Source organism: Lepisma saccharinum, chromosome 3, assembly GCF_977018435.1.
Source record: "Lepisma saccharinum chromosome 3, izLepSacc3.1, whole genome shotgun sequence".
Taxonomy (NCBI): Eukaryota; Metazoa; Arthropoda; class Insecta; order Zygentoma; family Lepismatidae; genus Lepisma; species Lepisma saccharinum.
This window is the reverse complement of record NC_139231.1, coordinates 122,627,545-122,648,162: the sequence shown is the minus strand read 5'-3', so window position 1 is coordinate 122,648,162 and position 20,618 is coordinate 122,627,545. Positions and strand designations below refer to the sequence as shown.

At 39.7% G+C, this 20,618-nt stretch overlaps 2 protein-coding genes across 3 annotated transcripts in view; one reads left to right on the top strand and one right to left on the bottom strand.

Moving 5' to 3' along the window:
• The window catches only part of SP1173 (major facilitator superfamily domain-containing protein SP1173), a 147,991-nt gene extending 136,996 nt beyond the window's left edge, over positions 1 to 10,995 (bottom strand). For both annotated transcript variants that reach the window (XM_083119342.1, XM_083119341.1), the window contains exon 1: positions 10,765 to 10,995. The gene's annotated coding sequence lies outside the window, so the exon portion shown is untranslated. The remainder of the gene's footprint in view (positions 1 to 10,764) is intronic.
• LOC145985382 (methyl farnesoate epoxidase-like) overlaps positions 1 to 20,618 on the top strand; it is a 287,065-nt gene that overhangs the window by 128,325 nt on the left and 138,122 nt on the right. The gene's annotated exons all lie outside the window — the stretch shown is intronic.

Below are 20,618 nucleotides of genomic sequence, written 5' to 3'. Positions count from 1 at the left end.
TCCGGAATGACAAATCTTATATATTGAAGGGCTTAAGAGTCAAATAACTGTTCCAAGGGTCCCGGGTTCGAATCCCGGTCGGGTTTGGTTGTTTGTGAATGTCCATTCATCAATTTCATCATTTCATCACTCATCCCCATCTTCGCAAATTAGCCAAGAGGCACAAAACGCGAAGTAAAATAAACTAAATCAAATCAAATCAAATCAAATCAAATAACTGTTCTGGTAACGTGTTGGTTTACCGATTCTTAAAGGTTATCAAGCGCCTTAAAGCAGCTTTCAAGGTCTCGAAAATTGAATGTAAACCAATCAATTTCTCTTTGGTCATGATTATTACGACAACCATTCCAACAAAGAAATCCGTACATGAGATGGAAACCCTGATAAAAGATTTCTAGCGAATCATTGAGTGAAATATTTACTATGTACCATAGTTTATTTACTTGTAAGCCCCCGTTGTAAGTGGAGCAATAGCTCTGTTATGGGGAGTATGTATAAATAAATAAATAAATAAATAAACTTGAATCCATTTCGTATGTACGGTCACCGGCAATAAAAAAATTGGACATCTAGAACCTGACATACTCGCTCCTCTGGAAGGCGTTGTGTGTAGAAGTTGGTATTGAAAATTTGCTATTAAAATCCACTTATCGCTTAACATACATAATGCTTTGCAGGGAAGCGAGTATTTCAGGGTGTAGATGATCCATTTTTATTGCCGGTGACTGTACAGTCTTCTGCGATAACAATGAGGTAACTAGATTCTGAAACAGCCTGATGCTATGCGTGTTGCCTAATTCTACGGCGATAAGCAAACTTCAATAGGAAATCTTGTTCAAGTTCGGAACCTTTTACCACCGAAGTCCCGGGGATCGAGTCCCGGCCCGGGCATGGATATTCTTTGTGAACGTCCCTTCATCAACTTCATCTAATCATCACTCATCCTTGTGGTCAAGAGTGGCAGAAAAGAGTCGTCAAATAGGAAAAGAAACATATTTAAAATATTTTTAAAAAAATACATTGAAGATTTAGTTTCGGGACACAAGCCCCTCCCTCCCCCCGGAATTGTTTGAAGTAATGCCATCTCTACGTGAACGCGAACAAATATTAATCTGATTTCAATTGTGAAAAGAAAGAGAGAAGTGAGTGGGAAAGCAAATTGCGTTAACATTACAAAACCTGTGAATTTGCAATGAAGTTATGCTCATGTTGATGAAACTTCCAAAACTTTTTTGTCATTACCGTTCATGACTGTAAAAAGAAAAGAGGAAGGATCGGAAAACAGAAACAAAAATTAGGGAGTAAAAAGAGAAAATATGAATACACGTAAAATAAAAAAGATGAGAAGGAAAAAGAGATACAAGTAAAAAAAAGAAAGAAATTAAGAAAGAACCAGCACTAAAGAAAAACTCAAAAGAGGAGAACGTGGTAGGGAGAATTCACCACGATCAGGCTTAAGTGAATAGAATGGAATACAAACAGTGCAAATTTTATACGGTAGAATACTAAGGCCAGCCAGCTGTTTTTCAACAGGATAATAGTAGCATAAATAAATGAATAAATAAATAAATAAAAATAAATATTGCACAGTAAGGATTCTTGCACAAAAACTGAAAGCAGATTGCAGCCGTTTGTCTTGTTGATTACACTTTATGAATGTTTGTTGTTGTTTTTGATTCTCACGTCACGACTTTCACTTTCATGAGGCGATAAAACAAACTGACGAGGGTTTTATTGATGACCTGTGACTTGTCTTTTACAACGCTTGCAGACAATGGCATTTGAACAGCGTTTTCTTATTTCATTCTGCAGGAACTTTCTCTGTAACGATGAGTGACGGCGAACAAACAGAGAGTTTATGTAAGTTATAATGTAACAAAATGATGACATATTAGCTGACCCTCAACAAGATGACAACATATTAGCTGAGAAACATAATGATACACTTATAAACCTACACCAGGGCTCGAACTTGGGACCTCTGGCTTCGTAGTGCGTTACAAGCTGACTGCTATGTCGCAATTTTGATTTACATAAAATATTCATGTGCCTTACTGGGCGTTGAGTGAATGACTCTCGATATTACTACGCAAGGTTCCGAGTTCGACTCCCAGCCTCAGGCATGAATTCATCTTTGCTTTTATGTAGGTTATTTTGCGTCCCTTTTCTGAAACTTTTATCTAATTGCGATGATTAGGTGAAACTGATAAATGAATACACGCAAAACCGGACTCGGCTACCGAAGAGGCTGTATATTTGTGTCCTTTCGTCAATATCTCCTCATTATCATTCATCTTCACCTTCATACATACACCTCGTATATATACATTATATTTTACTATAGCCTTGACTGTAACGATAATCTCGAGCATTTACATACATTGTCTCGTTCTCTGTCTCGTCTCAAGTTGCCTGGCCTCGTTTAGCCTCGTTCAGTTTTTATAACTGAGGTGTCTACAATTTTTACGCCAACAAGTATACACTTGTTAATGATAACTTTTGGGCTACAAGACATTTTGGACAGAGGCTACACTTTGACAGCCCCTCCTTAAATCCGCCACTGAGTTATTGCAGTTCCTTAAACTGGCTGCCTGATTGATTTAATTGACGTTGCTTATTTCTATCATTTAGTTTAATCGCGAATAAGAGAGATGCGATCAGGTTGAAATAAAAATCGAAAATAGGAAGTTGGAACAAACGTCCATGGCCCTGCCGATCTCCGTCGTGCAGTGGTTAGCACAGCGCAATACGACAGCAGGGGTCCCGGATTCTAAACCCGGCCTGGGCATGCAGCGTCTTCTTTTTGATTGTCCCTTTATCAATTTCATAATATCATTGCTCATCTTCATCTTCGCGATGGCAGAAAAGTGACGCTAAATAACAAATCATAAAATCAAGTCGAGGGACGTTCATTGAAGGAACCATCGCATTGGTGTCCTAAAACCTGGCTGGATGCAAAACATTGTACGTACATTGACCATTTACCCGTTGCATTGTCAGTGCTTACGTAGTAGCATCATCCTACAACATCTTGATATATCGCTGACCAAAGTGAAATTTTCCCCATGTCACGTATTAACGCCGTACGCGATCGTAGGAAATGGTTCTGGCTGGACATAACGAGGCATTTCCTTTTTAAATGTCACTCCCTCCTAGCAAGCAGCTCTCCGTATTCTTTTGTCTGTGGTCGAAATCTCCAAAAGAACAACATGGTTCTTTCTGCTGATTCCACAACTCGAAGGACGAGACAGGTTAGCTTCCTGCCAGGGCGGAGGTGAAATGTAATAGGAAGTGAGTCCGCCGTAAAGCAATCAGTGGCAATTAAGCAATGGCTGCCAGCAAATCCTGAACAAAGAGATCGAGTATTCTATTTTCTTGCGCGTCTTATCGAGCAATTTAACGCTTACGATTTTATTGCTTTGGACTGTAAAACTGAAACACGTTTCTATATTCTAGAGTCAATGCTCGGTCTCGTCTCTATAGACGAGAACGAGACCGAGACCTAATTGTCTTCGAGACTTGACTCGTTAGGCCCTTCAGCTAATTAGAACGTAAGGAGTATGAAAAATCTCCTTAATCAAATTTAATATACGACTTACTGGGACATACAAGTGATTGATTATTTCAAAATACCTAATATGCACAAGTTTACGTATAGACATATAGGTGATTGTTATTATTTAACAATTCTTAACATACATAAACTTACGTGGACATGCGGGTGACTTTGATTATTTAAAATATTAAATGTACGCAAACTTACGGGGACATACAGGGACTTTGATTATAAATGCTTAATATGCACAAACTTACGGGGACATACAGGTGACTGATTCTAAAATGCCCGATATGCAGAAACTTACGGGAACATACAGGTAAACTGATTATTTATAAATGCTTAACATGCAAAAACTTACGGAAACATACAGGTGACTTTGATTATTTTAAAATGCTTCATATGCACATACTTACGGGGACATACAGGTGACTTTAATTATTGAAAAATACTTAATATACCACAAATTTACGGGGACATACAGGTAAACTTTGATTATTTTAAAATGGTTAATATGCAAAATGTTAGTTTCTTTGGTTAGTTCTATACAGCATTTTTGCGTGTTCATTATTTCGAGACTAGAGACGAGACATCCATTTCGAAAAAAAAAATGAAGCTTGGAAATCGAGACAATACAGACAAGGAGAAAGGGATTTGTAACTCGCAATGATATCGAGAGTGAGACACCCTTCAAAAAACGGGGGGGTTAGAGGTTCACGCCCCCTTAAAAGAGGAAAAATGACAATATGTAGTACTGACATATCCACATAGCAAGTCTCGTAATTTTCAGTCTGTACCTACAATAAACACTAACTCGTGGGGAAATACATTTCTCTCTGTGTGGACACTAGCCACCATGCCCGCCTGTATTCTACGCATATGCTTCTGACCTGTCAATGAACTTTCATGCCCGTTCCCTTTAGGTGAGCAATGCGAGGTCAATAATCCCAAGGGGCATGTGCAGAGAGCAGAAGGGGTTGTTTTCCTTTTTATCTTATTGTCTTTGTGTTGTAAAGCGGAAATGTCACTCTCGACACAGCAGCCGAAACAACAGACAAATGCGCTGCAGCATTCAGTGGTCAGTTGTGATTGCTCAGTCGCTGCGAAGTTTCAGTCGGAGGGTTGCAAAAGGAAGCACGCCTCTGTTCCATTGGCGGTTGTCTATCGAATCTCCACACACACACACACACACAGAGATAAGAGAGAGAGAGAGAGAGATAAGAAATGGACAGGAAGAGAGGGAGAACACAGAGAAGCAGGAAGAGAAAGAGTAAGAAACAGGGGAGAGAGAGAGAAGAAAGAAGATACAGAGGACAAGATAGGGAAGAAAGATAAGATACAGAGATAGAAAAAAGGAGAGAGGAACACACAGTGAAATAAATAAGAGAATAGGATAGAGAGAAAGAGAGTGAAAACAGACAAGAAGAACGGAAGAGGGACAGTAAGAAAGAGGGACGGAGAGAGTGAGAGGAGAAAGAAGATACAGAGAGTGCAAGAAAGAGGAGATACAGAGATAGAAAGAAAGAAAGAGGGGAGAAGGAGAAACAAAGAGAGAAGGAAACTGAAAGAATTACAGAAAGAGAGAGAAAGGGGGAAGGGGAGGAAGAGCGTAGAGAAGGGGGAAAACCTCACTTAGATGACTAGCCCTGGAATCTGATATTTCCCGAATACGAGGGGGATAGTTTGCAAGAAACCGAAGGCACAAAAAGAGACAAGCACATGAAGGGTACAGGGTAAAAGAGATGAATGTCACAAAATCACAAAAATTGATATTAAAGGCAGTCCACACTAACGGTTAAAATGTCAAAACAGGCTAAAAGTGCTAAGAGAGACATATTTAATGAAGGTTTAAAAAAACGTGTGCAGGGGGAAAACGATAGATGTCCTAGGTTTACAGGGCAAAAATGATGATTGTCCATCCATTGTGTAGGAATAGATCGTCGCGTACGATACGGACTCATTGCGCAATATAACAACAACAGCCTTTACTTGACAGACGCATTGTCGTCTCAGTAATGACATTGTCAGTTTGAATACAGGTTTTGTTGGTTTCACAGTGTTCGCCATGAGTGACCCAGAATTGGATGATAACTTTGGGAGAACAAAGGGTGAGTGATGTTAGAAAGAAAATGCTGTGCAGTACTCATGAAACAGGGACAGACTGCAAGTGCTCTCGTTTGAAAAGCTTTGCGGTGATACCTCCTACAGAAAGAAATAACATAATTGTGCAATTTAATAGAATGGACAATTATAATTCACAAAACTGTTATCTAGGGGGTTTAATTACTGTTAACGATGTTTCACGAAGAAGGCCAAGACAAAGTCAGGATGACGCCAATTTACATACACATTCATACAGTTACAAAGTCCGTGTACTTAGAGGTGGAGTAATGGCTGAGTTACCTGTTTGTTACAAGGCATCCGTGAGCTTCAGATTGTACTCACTCAACCAACTCAACTTGTACTACACAGGAACACATATAACGGCACTTGGTCTTCAAGTGTGACAACACTTGAAAAATGCAAGAGAAACATCCTACCGTATTTAGAAGAAGCTGAATTTGTGTATCCATCAAGAAAATATGATATGGCACTTTCAATTTCTCTTGAAAAATATAAAGAATTGCAAGACTTGAAGAAATTCTGTGGACAATATGCAAGAAGGTTCTATGAAGAACTTCCTCATAGTGACAAATGAGAGACTTTATGAATTTGCATTTTGTTCGTGTATTTCACAAAGCATTCATATTCTTTATTGAGGTATTTACAATTCAAATGGACATTCATCTTTTTTTGCTTTTTTTTCTGTGCGAATAATGGACATTCATCATTTTTCACCTGCAAAATGTGCATTAAGAACGAATTTTGCCAAAAATGTGTTCTTCGTCTTTACATTATTAGACACACTGTTATATCATTAGTTAAACAATATAATGCTTCAGATTATGTAAAAATTTCATACAGTGCTAAGCCATATTGTAGATGTAAGAGCGTTTCAAACATTAAAATTCATTTAACTCCATTCAAGTTTCTTGTGACATGCATCTTTTTCCCCTGTACCCTTCAAAGAGAGAAGGAAACTGAAAGAATTACAGAAAGAGAGAGAAAGGGGGAAGGGGAGGAAGAGCGTAGAGAAGGGGGGAAAACCTCACTTAGATGACTAGCCCTGGAATCTGATATTTCCCGAATACGAGTGGGATAGTTTGCAAGAAACCGAAGGCACAAAAAGAGACAAGCACATAGAAACAATGGGAAGGAAGTGAGAGAAAATGCAGATGAGTGTGTGTGTGTGTGTGTAGAGAGAGAGAAAGGGAGGGAGATGAAGGAAAAGCGAAAAGAGGGCGAAGATTAAAAGATAAAGAAAATTAAACATAACGGATAAGGCAAAGAGGATGCGGGGGACATAAATATAAACTTCACATGGGGAAGTAAAGTAAAGAGCTATTTAACACAAGTCTGGAGCATAGATCGTCCATATCTTTCGAGTCATTCCCATCACAACCTATCTTCTTTTGGAAACCATCAGGCAGAGCGGGAAACATTACGTTTAACAGTCTTTCACGGCCTGAGGGATCCATTCACACTTCCCTGGTATCCTTCTCACAACCCACAAAACGAAATTGCTCTTGAATTATGATCTTTAGGATAGGTAGCATGCTTTCGCGGTTCCTCTGCCTTTATCTTTTAGTTTGGAACCTCGTATTTTTCTGCCGCCTCGCGTCTCTGCAGGTCGATCTTCTCCCCTCCCCCTTCCCTCGAAAAGAATCCAGACGATGAAGGTGGCATTGTTGGAGGCGGAGGGAGGGGGAACGATGCCGCCCGACAGGTTTCCCTAGATACACCTGGAACGCCGAAATCTACCGCAACGCCACTTCGCGGCAGAACTACCAGACCACAACAAACCTATAAAATGTTACTGAAGTGAGAATTTTCATGTTTTTGTCCTTTTATTATCGCCATGCTATTATGATATCTAGCGGTTCAACAATGATAGATTACCTGTGTAATTTCTCTGGTTCGACCATGTTTTCAATAGGGCTGGTCCATATTCAGTGATTACAACCTGACGGCACTGGCGGCAATTTGGTTCAAAAACTGGGGAGGCAAGTTGCAAAAACTTGGGGGGGGGCAAGGATAGTTTACTTTCGTTTGATAGATAAAGTTTAGCATAGTGCTGGGGATAAAGTGGCAAATAGTGGAGGGCTGCTGCCCCCTCGCACCCCCCTAATCACCGCCACTGTCTGCCGGTCTCCATAGCGCGCTACGACGCAAGGGGTTCTGGGTTCGGATCCAACCCTGAGTCAATTTCTCACATCATCACTCATCTTCATCTTCGCGATTAGCCAAAAGTGGCAGAAAAGCGAATTAAAATAAACCAAACCAATCAATTAACCACACAACCTCAACAACCCGTAAAATATTTCACAAAGGCCCAACTTATGGTCATTTGTGGCTCAAAATATACCCCTACACCCTATATAGGACACTAGATACCAACTTACAAACTCCCAGATTGAAATTCTGGATAAACCCCTGATGCAGTGCATACGGTAACGTGATGTTTATGATTGAAATCTTGAGTGCAATTATCTGAACAAGATTCTTCAAATATCTTAGAACTTTAAACTAAATCAATCCGTAAACGCAAGCACAAATATGGGTGTAAAGAAGCACAACATCACTGGACCCTAAAAAATTAAGCAATAGACCCTTCCCACCGTACTAGAAAAAAAACTATAAATATTGAACGAACACAAGAGGGCCAGTGGGTGGCAAAAAAGAGTTGTCTAAAGAAAGCACAGTTAATGCGCCACTGTTCAGTAATTATGCTGTGTGATAGGTATTAACAATCAAGCATTTTCATTACAGTTGAGACACCAAAAAAAAAAACTTCGTGTTCCACATGAACGTAATTTTTTTTAAAAGCAATACCTCAACAATTTTCATTGTTCTCGCACAAAAGTATACTTCATGCTTGGGTCCTTTTGTTCTTGTTCTGTGTACAACTGTGTTCGTAGATGATTTACTGTGAGCAGTGATTGTCTGTGTGTTTAAATTTAAAAGCCATAGGATAAAGCGCCCCCACCCTATTTTAAAGACTTCTTTTCTTCAATAGGAGACGGAGACGATCCAGAAACGGAACACTTCTTCTAAAAGCTGGATAACTACTAATTTAATTTCATGTCAACTTTCGTCGACATATTTACGCATTCCATCCAACAATAACATGTGGTAATTATTGCTTAACAATCAGGTGAGTGCATGTTGTCGGTTCTTGCTGCAGGTTTAGAAAAAGCAGAGACTGTTACTTTCTTAATAAACAGATATTCAATGGTAACTTTCACGTTGAAAATCTACAAATGTGTTTATTATATTGATGGGAAGGTGTATAAAATCACCCTTGACTCATCTGTGATCCAACTTTCCTTTCTTCTCCTAAATATACTATATTCTGCACGATCATTTACTCTCAGCTGGGAATATTTTTGAAAATAAAAACAATTCAGTCTATTGTTTAGTTTCAACAATCTCCTCCGGTGTATAAATCATAGGCGTAGCTACGGGGTGTGCCTAGGCACACCCTAATGGGCTGCTTTATCAAAGAGAATTAAATACAGATATTTCAATAAGAGAGAAAATAAGCAGCAGTTTGTAAGAAGTTGAAAATGTCATTACTTGGTACAAACGTGTGCATTATCGCTGATGAAACGAGTGTCTATAGTTTTTCGATTTTTTATGTTATTGGACAAAGAAGATATTTACTGCATTCTACTCTGTACTACAGCGCTTTTCTTCTATACCTGTCACAATCTGCACGTGTGAGAGAGAGCTTTCTCCAAACTTACCCAAGTTAAAACTAAATTAAGAGCAACTCAGAAGCAAGATAGATTGGAAGCCCTGCTCTTGCTATTTGTGGAACAGGAAAAAGTTTAGTCTATTGATGTAAATGAAGTTATTGACGAGTTAAAGAACATTGTACCTTTTGAGAGACGTCTCTTGTTATAGATGACGTGTATTTTGATGTATTTGTTTGTAACATTTATGAACATTTTGTATGTGTGTGTAATTTCTATGCAATTTGATTTTTCTCCTACATATATTCAGACATTTTCAACATTGTCATTTAGTGAATTTATATTCCTTTACAAACATCAGTGCAGTTAGAGCCAAGTGATTGTGTTGCACAATATGCTATTAAAAAGGTACAAGACCTCATTTTTTGTGCACACCCAAATATAAAGTTCTAGCTACGCTTATGGTTTAAATACACAGTAATTGTTTTATCTTCCAGTTAATAAGAACACACTGTTTGTTCCATAAAAGTGGGGTCAATCAGTGGCGTATTTGGGAGGGATTATCGGGCTTGAACTGCTCTCAAATGTTCCATAATAATAATAAAAAAAATATTTATAATTAGACGTTAACTTTAAAATTCTTAATATTTAAAACCTATAATGACATGAAAAACTCAATATGCTGACAAAGGCAGAAATGTATTTTATAAATTTCTGCCTTGGTCAGCATATTGAGTTTTTCATATCATGGAAACAAGGCTTAATGGTGCTATAATGACTGTAAAACTGCAACGAAATTGAGACATCTGCAGACTTCCCAACATCCCTCCTCCCAACTTTTTTAAACAGAGCCCCCCCACACACAATTTATTCTTACACGCGCTTCAAAAACGAACTCAATCGAAAGTGTTTTTGTTAAGTATTGGTACTAAATCGATAAAATTACTTGGAAATACTTGTGGGCTGGTAATTTTTCTAAGAGCCGGTAATTTTTCACCAGAAGGTAGGGTAGGAGGGGGGAGGGGCTACTTCATTCTTGACGTGACGGCACCATAAAAAATATACGTAGTAGGGTGGGAAAATTTTCTGCCGGGAGGTGAAGGAATCACATTTAAAAATAAAACCAAATTCCATACCAAAAGCCAACTTAATAAATTTGGGGAAAACTGCTATCTGTAATCTAATGCATTTCGTTCATTTGCAATTAAAAAAAACGCAAAATAACCGTCTTTACGAGTCGGAAACGTAAGTAAAGAAACTTGAGACCAGCGTAATAATGTACTCCGCAAACAAAGGTTGTTTGTTTGTATGTATTTACTTGCACGCTAACATCTTACATACACATAACACAACATTAAAGATTATTGTTGCGCCCGTGTAGTGCATCGGGAGGTAATACGTGTTCCAACTCACCTGTTGAATGCTAGCGGCTCTCTTTATGCCAGTCACAGACCGCGACGCACTTTTTTCTCTTTCTCTCTTCGAACCGCGACACTTGCAACAATTGAATGCGATTCCGCTTCGAAAACACCACGAGCTCACCACCACTGAACAGAGGATCAACCAAAAAACACTTTCACTCGCCGAACGGACGACTCGGAAGAAATCATCGGATGTAATGTTGCGTACGCAAGAAGAAGCGGCGTCGTAGAACGAGAGATCGCAGCGCCACACAGCCACGGTGGAGATTCCCTGAACTAGGAACATCTGAACTGGACTGGTGTTGCAGTGTTACAAAATCGGCGAAAGATTCACCGTAACTGAAGCGATAGCAGGGTCATTAAAACAAATGTTTTTCCTATAATTTGTCGGAAATTATGAGGTAACATCGATGTCCATAGCTAGCAGTGTAGGAGGTCATCAGGATCGTAGCCAGGGATGGGCTCGGGGGCTTTTTAGCCCTTCCGAAATGAATATTTTCTTTTATAAAATGGTTCTGAACATTCTATTCACAAACATCTAACCCCATTCCCCGTGCATATGTCACCGTGACATGAAGGCACATATAGGGGATGCCGCATACATTCTCGATCTAGGTCATTTTGGATGTGACGTGATCAGCACCATACTACGGCTGCCAGGTACACATTGCTTTGTGGCTGAGTGAGCCTCGGAGTCGCTTTACACGGGGACAAGGACGGAAAAATTCCGACCTTTGATCACACCCCGACGATCGAACCCAGGTCTCCCGCGTGGCAGTCAGACGGACTACCAACTAGATCATCGCGGCTCAATGCCTTTAGATGGCGGCTGCAGAAAGGATGACCCCCCCCCCCGAAATAAAGTTTTGGCTACCGGCCTGCGGATAGGTAAAAATATTAGTGGGGAGTCAGAAAAGAGGCCAGTCACATTTCATACATCCCTAACAAAAATATATACGATTAGGTTAGGATGGAAAACAAAGAAGTAAAGCATATTGTCTAGTAGTCGTTTGGTCGGTCCACGCGTGTATGGAAGAGCACTCTTTCACAAAAACGGCGGGTTGACCAGGTCGGAGATAGAAGGTGGGTAAAATTTTCGCGAAAACTTGGTCTGGCCAGTTGGGAGGGGCATTGCCCTCCCCTGCCCTAATCTAGTCTCGCGATAACTTATCTAGGTGTAAAGTAGGTTGACAACTTACCAGGGAGAGAGGAAACGTAAGTGTGCAACGGTCTACAGCAGTGTTTCTCACCGCCGGGCCTTGACATCAATTATACCGGATCGCGAGATGTTCTCCTAAAACCATTTTTCTTCATCTAATTTAATTAACATCAAATTAATCACACAGTCATGAATTTTCTTACAGGTGTCCATTTACCGATTAGTATTAATTTTTCAGTGCCCAAAGTTCAAATGCCAATTAAAGCACTTACCAAATTAATTTAATGATGTTGGTCTGAGGAAACTACAATATTTTATTTAGATCCAATGGTTTGCAACTAATTTAAAGTTGATTTTCATGTTGTAAACAAGATTAGACTGCTAAACTCTGTGGCAGACTGGTTGTACTGGGACCTCGCCAGGGGTCCCGGTTTCAAATCCCGGCCTGCTAATGGGTGCTTTTGTGAGCGTCACTTCATCAATTTCATCATCACCATCGCCCATCCTCATCTACACGATTAGCCAAAAGTGGTAGAAGAGAGAAGTAAAATAAATGAAATCGATGAAGTCCACCGCATATCGTACCATAACTCTCTCTCTCTTTCTCTCCCCCCCCCTCTCTCTCTAATACAACTTTCTCTCTTCAATTTACTTTATTTGAAAATAAGATACTTAGGAAAATATTTGGACCTAAAAGGGATGAGGAGACAGGTCAGTGGAGAAGGTTACATAATTTAGAACTACATAATTTGTATTCATGTCCAGATATTATTAGAATAATTAAATCAAGAAGACTTAGGTGGGCAGGCCATGTGGCAGGAATGGGAGAGGAAAGAGGAGTTTACAGGATTCTTGTTGGGAAACCTGATGGTAAGAGACCTGTAGGAAGGCCAAGACGAAGATGGGGGTTCAACGTTGAGATGGACCTAAAAGAAATCGGTAGGGATGGAAAAGAGTATATAGATCTTGCTCAAGATAGGGACAGATGGAAGGCCTGTGTTGCTGCAGCCATGAACATTCGGGTTTAAGAAGGCTAGAGAGTTACTCTTCAATTTACTAAAAATAGCAAAGACTTAAATATAGCATGTGTTAATAAGTGAAAAAATGCTAACTTCCCATTCTTATACAACATAAGAAGAAAAATACCCCAAATAAAAATTAAATAGTAAAGTATGATAAGGAAAAACAACCCAAACAAATCCCTCTTCATTCTTCTCTCTTCCTCCTTCTTTCTTTCTTTCTTTCTGGAGAGAGAGAGAGAGAGAGAGAGAGAGAGAGAGAGAGAGAGACATCCTTCTTTCTTTCTTGCTTTCATTCATTGAAAAAAAGAGAGAGAAAGGGGTTTCTTTCTCTCTCTCTCTAATCTTTATCCATTTCTTTTCTACCTTGCTTGTTTGTTAATCTTCTTGTAGAGATTGTGAATGCTGATAGAGAAGTGACGCTCATTTACGAGTTCGAGTCATGTGGATTCCTGCATCGATCCTCGAAAGAGGCACATTGTAGGTTCAACCGCGCACCTGGTTTTTGTAGGAAAAGAACGAAATTCGAGGGGGGTTTGATCCCGTTGAACCCTCCGCTGTGTTGTCCCCACACTTCCCGTCACTAACCTCTCCCTTACAGCAAATCAGCGTTCATTTTGGAGCTTTTTTCATATTTCCACTTGGCAACACTGAGAGTCGCAAGCGCTCACGTGTGGGAAGCGAGATTTCCGATTGGCTGCGGTGTTTCAGAAACAGGTGAACGAACCTTTTATAACGCTTCCCGACAATGGGGGTTCCTCGCAATTAACCATAAAGTGAAGCACCATGAAGGGGGGGGAGAAAATTGCAAAATAATAACACGTTTTCACCCTTTAACGCCGTTTTCAAAATTCGACCTTATGTTCTTCATTAAAGATGTAATTTACGACTACAAGAATAATCATTAGGGTTTCTTCCTCCTTTGAGCCGTAACTGTAATTTTATGAACTCGAGAATAATACACAACAAAGAAAATTTTGCAATGCTGGCATGACGCCAAGGAACTTTTCTTGCGAAATGATCCATGGGATGAGCGAATAATGTTCCTTCACTTTCTCTCTTCCTCTCTCTCCCCTGTTTAACTATATTTGACTTTGTCTTTCTCTATTTTTCTCTCTATTTCTCTTTCTCTCCATTTCACTTTGTATTTCTAAATTTTCCCTCTTTTTCCTTCACTGTATGTCTCTATTTTTCCTTCTCTATTTCCCTCTCTCCTCTTTCGCCGGTCTCCGGAGCGGAATGGTTAGCTAACACAGCGCGCTACGGCGCTCTCGAATCCCGGTCTGGGCAAGGGTGTTCTTTGTGAATGTCCCTTCATCAATTTCATCATATCATCACATATCCTCATCTTCGATATTAGCCAAAAGTGGCAGAAAGGCAAGTAAAATAAACGAAATCAATCGGTAACAGTTTCATACATCGGAGACACACTTCTTCAATTATACACAAGAAACTACTTACGGAAATGAGTTTCTCCAAGGTTTACAACGTTCGTAGAGGTATTTTCTTTCATCGTGAAATATATTTAACCGGGAAACCATGTATTTTTCAAGAGAAATATCTCACCGACGCACAATTGCCATTGCTTTCATTTGCTTCCCGGATGCTGCGTACGTTTGATGAAGTAAGCCCTTGTTAGTGTTTCAACCCCCCCCTTTCTTTTACTATGCTTGCCTAACGTAACCAAACCTAACCTAACCTTATCGGAAATGGTTCGTGGGGCTATCGGCCAGCTACCGTGCATAATGGTTCGTGGGGCTATCCGTGAATGGTTTGTGGGGCTATCCGTGAATGGTTTGTGGGGCTATCCGTGCATGGTTCGTGGGGCTATCCGTCAGCTACCCGGGCTATCCGTGCATAATGTATAATTTCCAACGGTGACGAACACGGTAGTAGGTATTTTTCGGTGACGAAGGTTGAAACACTGCATACCCACAACGTGAGTCAAGATGTGCCTGCCATATTGTGTTCCGGAAGCGAAGAAAGGAATAAAAAAACACTCAGAATGTGAAAAATTGCGTTTGTTTTCGTGTAAAAAGCATAATGGCACCTTGAACTATGTTCCGCAATTCACAATTGGTAAGTACGAACCATGCGAAACACAAAATATCCGATTTTAATGTGTGTCCGATCTATGAAACTGGTACCAATCAATCTATCTTCTCTTTCCCTCTATTTCTCTTCTTATTCCTCCATTTGATTTTGTCTTTCTAAAGTTTTCCCTTTCTACTTTTCTTTGTTTCTCTCTCTTCTCTTTCCATCCTCTTTTCTCCCTCTCTCTCTCTACATTTCACATTGTACGTTTTACCTTTTCCCCTATATATTCTTCTTCCAAGTTTCTCTCTATTTTCTATTCCGCTATCTCTCTTTCTCCACGTCTTTCTGCATTTTCTCATTCTATTTTCTTTCTCTGTTCCTCTCTCTCTCTCTCCCCAATTAAATTCGTCCTTCTATATGTTACTCTTTCTATTTCTCGTTTTCTGTATTTTCTCTATTCTCCCCCCTAATCTCTCTCTCCCTCTGTTGCTATATAAAACGTACAATTTTCAAAGCCTCCGGACTATATCTGTTATCATCTGATAAAATAATAAGTTTTCTTTTCTATTTTTAAATTGTCGGTGCCATTTTTCAGGGGGAGGGGAGTTGACTGACCGACTCGACCCCTTTTGAGGAAGTTTGATTTCAAAGATTCAAACAAACACGTTACATTTTTGAGTGAACAAAAAATTAACATAACTGAATTGTAATCAAGCATCTTACAAGTTGCAGAGATGTTTCAGAATTGGATCTTCCGTTGGCGTGCTGGATATTGGTTAAGTGTCTGCGGGTAGGGCCACAGAGCTGCAGGTAATCTCTTCGGGTACAGTGTTCTAAATAAAGAATCGTTTACTGGACATGCCAGGACCTGATTTTTGCTTTTATATGCGGCGCTTCAGGTGTTCGCACCCAGTAGGGTTAAGAGACGGGCGCCTGCTTGTGTTTGATGTTATCAACTTCCTGGCCAGGTGCGAGGTTAAGAAACACCAGAGTGCGACAGCAGCACATGACAAAGCACATGTGACATGTGCATATACTTATCCTGCGTCAACAGTACAGCAAAGCGTCGACTGTGGAATTAATGCGATATAGCCGTGGTTTGTTTCTATCCAAACTTTAGTGGTACTCAGGCACGTATCTAGAATTAAGTTTCTGGGGTCACAAAGTGTCTCACTAATAATAATAATAATATAAAGTACCAATAACAGTAATAAAGTTTATAATAAATGTAATAAAATAAAAATTATATTGAAATAATATTATATTGAATTAATATTATTGTTATTGCAAAGTGTGAGACATGTATTCTTTATATGGCTTAGCCTATGCTATTTGTAGTTAAGATCACTAACATTTGTTTAAAAACAGTTGTCCTACCAAAGAAAATTAGTATTTTTATTTAACTTTGGACTGGGTTAGTCTTTCGTGGGGGATCCGCCCCCCCTCTCCTAAATACGTTCTTGGTGGTACTCTTTCTTCACTGACCTTTCGACAAAAGGGAATAGTATGGTATTGGAACGAGACTAGGCGTTGATTGAAATGTTGTTTTAAGTCCACTTTATGCGCATTATGGGACTGGACCTACAGTTTAAAGTGGGATCCGAACCACTGTGTGCCTCCACCGGGTATCGGACCCGCGCCCCCTTGATTACAAGACGACGACGCTACCACTGCGCCATCGGGGAGGCCACGAGACTTTGTGTATCATCTGGTGGGGGGGGGTATGAAAGATTGTTGTTAGGAGTAAGGTGTAAGGGTATGGTATCGCATTTAGGGCCAACATTATCATGAATTGGACTTTTATGAAAAATTTGAAGGATGTTACAACTTAGATAAGAATGCCTTAGGCAAACTTGCGAACTGAAGTGCAGTCATTTGTTTTCTCCTATCGCTTCTCTCGTGCCTGTGAGCCTTGTGTTGACAATGCGATTGATTGATTTGCTTTATTTTACTTCGCCTTTTGTGCCACTTTCGACTAATTTGCGAAGATGGGGATGAGCGATGATATGATGAATGGACACTCACAAACATCAATGACCAGGCCGGGATTCGAACCCGGGACCCGTGGCGTTGTAGCGCGATGTGCTAACCACTCCGCCACGGGGGCCGGCTGTTGACAATTCGACTACAAAATATGAGCAAGATATGTTGAAATTCGCGGCAATCACTTGTTACTGCTCTGTAACAGGTATGACATTGAGCAGTTCCGTAGTGTTTGTACATTACGTATTTGTTATTTGGAAATATTCATGTGTTCCACGAATCAGCGCTCAATTGTAATGAAGTAACTAACCCGAATGTAATTGACTTATGGCTCCAAATTATAAATTAAAATTTAGTATTTTCTCTTATCTGTAAAGAGAGGCTACATTGGTTTCTGTAAAAAGTTCATTGTAAAGCAGTGAATTGATTGATTGATTGAATTCAAATTTTTTGGGTGCGTCAACACTTGAGTTATTTGCACCCGTCACATTATACGGGGGTCCAGTCCCTTATTGTAACTGCTGACATCAACATCTGTCTCCGAGAATTAAAATCTCCTTACCTTAATAGATGAGGCTGCGAAGGAGCACTCAGCACATGTTAGGACAACACACACACAGCCTTACAGAGGATCATACTGGCCATAGGTCCAGACCGCAGAGCCTCGTTGGCCTGCAAGATTGCAGTTATCAGGGTGTACTACGTGGATGTGAGGTTGACATTAGGGTGCCATCTCAAAATGCCACCCCCTAACACCCCGCAGAACAGTGAAGCTTGACAAAATTCGGGAAGGGCCTGAGCCCCTTAAGCCGGACTACGCCAAGGTATGCACGTGTCGATGAAACAAACTCTGTAGACTAGAATTTCATCCAATTTGGTATCAGGTTGAAGAGGAAGTTATTATTATCCGTTTGAAGAAGGAGAAGTTTCATAATTCTGTCTCACTTGTGATATCATGAGAAAGCTGTTTCAGCCTATGAATATAATTTCCTGCGAGTGCTGAATGAACACCACACGTGGCTCTCATTCTGGCTATCTCCCAGACTCGAGAGAGACAGAGTGTGTGTGACAGCAGACCGGTTGATAGCATCGCAACAGGTGAGTAGGAAGAGAGTAAGAGGATCCAGCTTGTAAAGATGCGAATCGCTGCCGTGAACGGCGTTCCAAAAACAAGAGAGACGTATAATAAGAAACTGAAGTGCATTTTTTCTTGCTTCCAGATCGAAAGAAAAACTGATGGTGAAGACAGTGACGCTCTACCTTGTTGGAAGGCCATGAATAAGGGGTTAAGTTCACTAAACCTTTGTATTTTCCAGGACACATCACCCGTTAAGGTTCTTCCACTTCCTGCAACAACTTACCAGTTACATCTTGAGCAACGATCTACTCCCAACATTGCAAGTCATCACTTGCACCTGTTCTTCTTGGCACTTACTTCTTTTTCCCCTTCTTACTGTTGTGGTCCTTCAGCTATCTGCTAAAATTCTTCCTATCTTGTGACATTCTCTTAACTTCCATTTTGTGTCTTCTCTCTTAATAGTGACCATCTCTGACAGCTTTTGTTCCCATTCTATCCGACCTCTTCCTCTGCTTTCTGGTCTCACTTCCATTACTTGCTTCGGTTTTCTTTCTTCTTCCATTCTCATGACATGGCCATACCAGTCCAGTGTTCTTCTCTCTATTATCTCTTCAATTGATTCTACTTATAGCTGTTCCCTGATTTTAGTGTTCCTGATTCCATCTCGTCTGGTTTCTCCTACGACCCTTCTGAGGTATTTAATCTCTGTTGCTGTTAATCTACTTTTATACTTATTTTTGATTGTTAAGCTTTCTATTCCATAGAGCATTGTTGGTATAATTATGGTTTTTATAAATCCATAATTTAGTATTTCTTGTACCTCCTTTTTTCCTACTATTGTACTTACATGTTAATATATTTTATTTGTTTTTAGAACCCTGCTATTTATTTCTTCTTTTACTTTTCCATCGCCTGTTATTATTGTTCCCAAATATACATATCTATCCACTTGTCTTCTCCTTGCCATTTTATTTCCAAACCTTCATTTCCATGCTTTGATATATGCATTACTTTACTCTTCTTTCGGTTCACTATCATCACTCTATCTTGTATTGAGCTGGCCCATTCTATTACTGTATGCTGTAGTTCCTGTTTAGTTGATGTTATTAATGCTATGTCATCAGCATACAGACGTGATTGTACATAAACTAGTTTCAATTTCCTATTTCCAACCTTACATTTTCGATTTGTTGTTCTACATTGTTTATGTATTTGATCCATTAGTATTATAATTAGTAAGGGTCTGAAGCTATCTCCTTAAACGTTTAACTCCTCTGTTCATGTTAAATTCTTTTGATTTCTTGCCTCTTATTCTCACTATTCCTTTAACTGTCTTGTAGACACTTTGTATTCTTCTTACTAGTTTTTCTGAGGCTCCTATTTTCTGTAATGCTCACCATAGTTGTTGTCGTGGTACTGTATCGAAAGCTGCCTTTAAATCCAAAAAGCAGGCCCGTAGCCAGGCAGGGGCCAGGAGGGGGGGGGGCCCAGCCCCACTGGCACTGCCATCAGCTCCCCTTTACATTAGGTAAACTATTTTGCATAATTTATTTACAGTGAAGAGTGAAAATGTAGACAACTTACAACTTTAAGGATAAATCCACAGAATATGAACATTATCTATTACATTCGCTCATTTTGTTTATGAGCAGAAGTAGCTGCAAGTATTTAGAATATTCTCTAGACTTCAGAAAGTTCTTTCATAGGGGAGCTTCTTTATCTGTACCTTCACTGTCCCTGTTGCAACCTCACGTTTAGACAGAAATCTGTGACTATCATGTCAGCATGCAAGTTCCCTCCGCATCTGCGTCAAAGGTCAACAACAGCTCCCAAGTTTTGGGAAGGAAGGGGAGTTTAATTGCTTCGGCCGGGGGTGGAATATACTGCAGGCAGTGTGATTAAATATTGTGCGTTTTTTGTGTGTGATATACATATATGTATCATCTAAAATAGTATGGGGTGTGTAAGGGATAATTTCAGTATCAGTCAATTAACACTTCAAAAGATGTTTTAAAAGATGTAGAAAATGTATTTGTGTAGTATATTTATAAATGAATGAGAGCCCCCCCCCACATACATAATTTACCTTCATTTAATATTTTTTTAAAAAATGGACTTGGTTTACAAAGCCCCCCCTGATAACCCGTGAGCCCCCATTAAACTTCTCCCCCGTTACAGTAATGCACTACATCACTACTTACCATAACTGTATATGTTTTTTTAAGTATAACGAAATAATCAATATTTTAGATGTCAGTGAAGAATATAAACAATACACAACTTAAATAACATTACATTTTGCATCCTGAATACATATATGTGATTTGTGAATTAATCATGATGTGTGTGTTAATATATGAACAATAACTAAAAAAGTTTTAACCTTAAAAATCCTGGAAATCTGCAACTTGTAAGGGGGAAAATGTGCAGAAGGGACGTCCCTCAAGTGTGCATCGGATTCATTTTTTAAATATTCTAAGTAATATCAACGGTCTCTGTTCAGCAAACCAACAAAAAAAGAATTAGGAGAGGGTGGGGATTTGAACCCGCGACCTTGCACGCTTGACGAA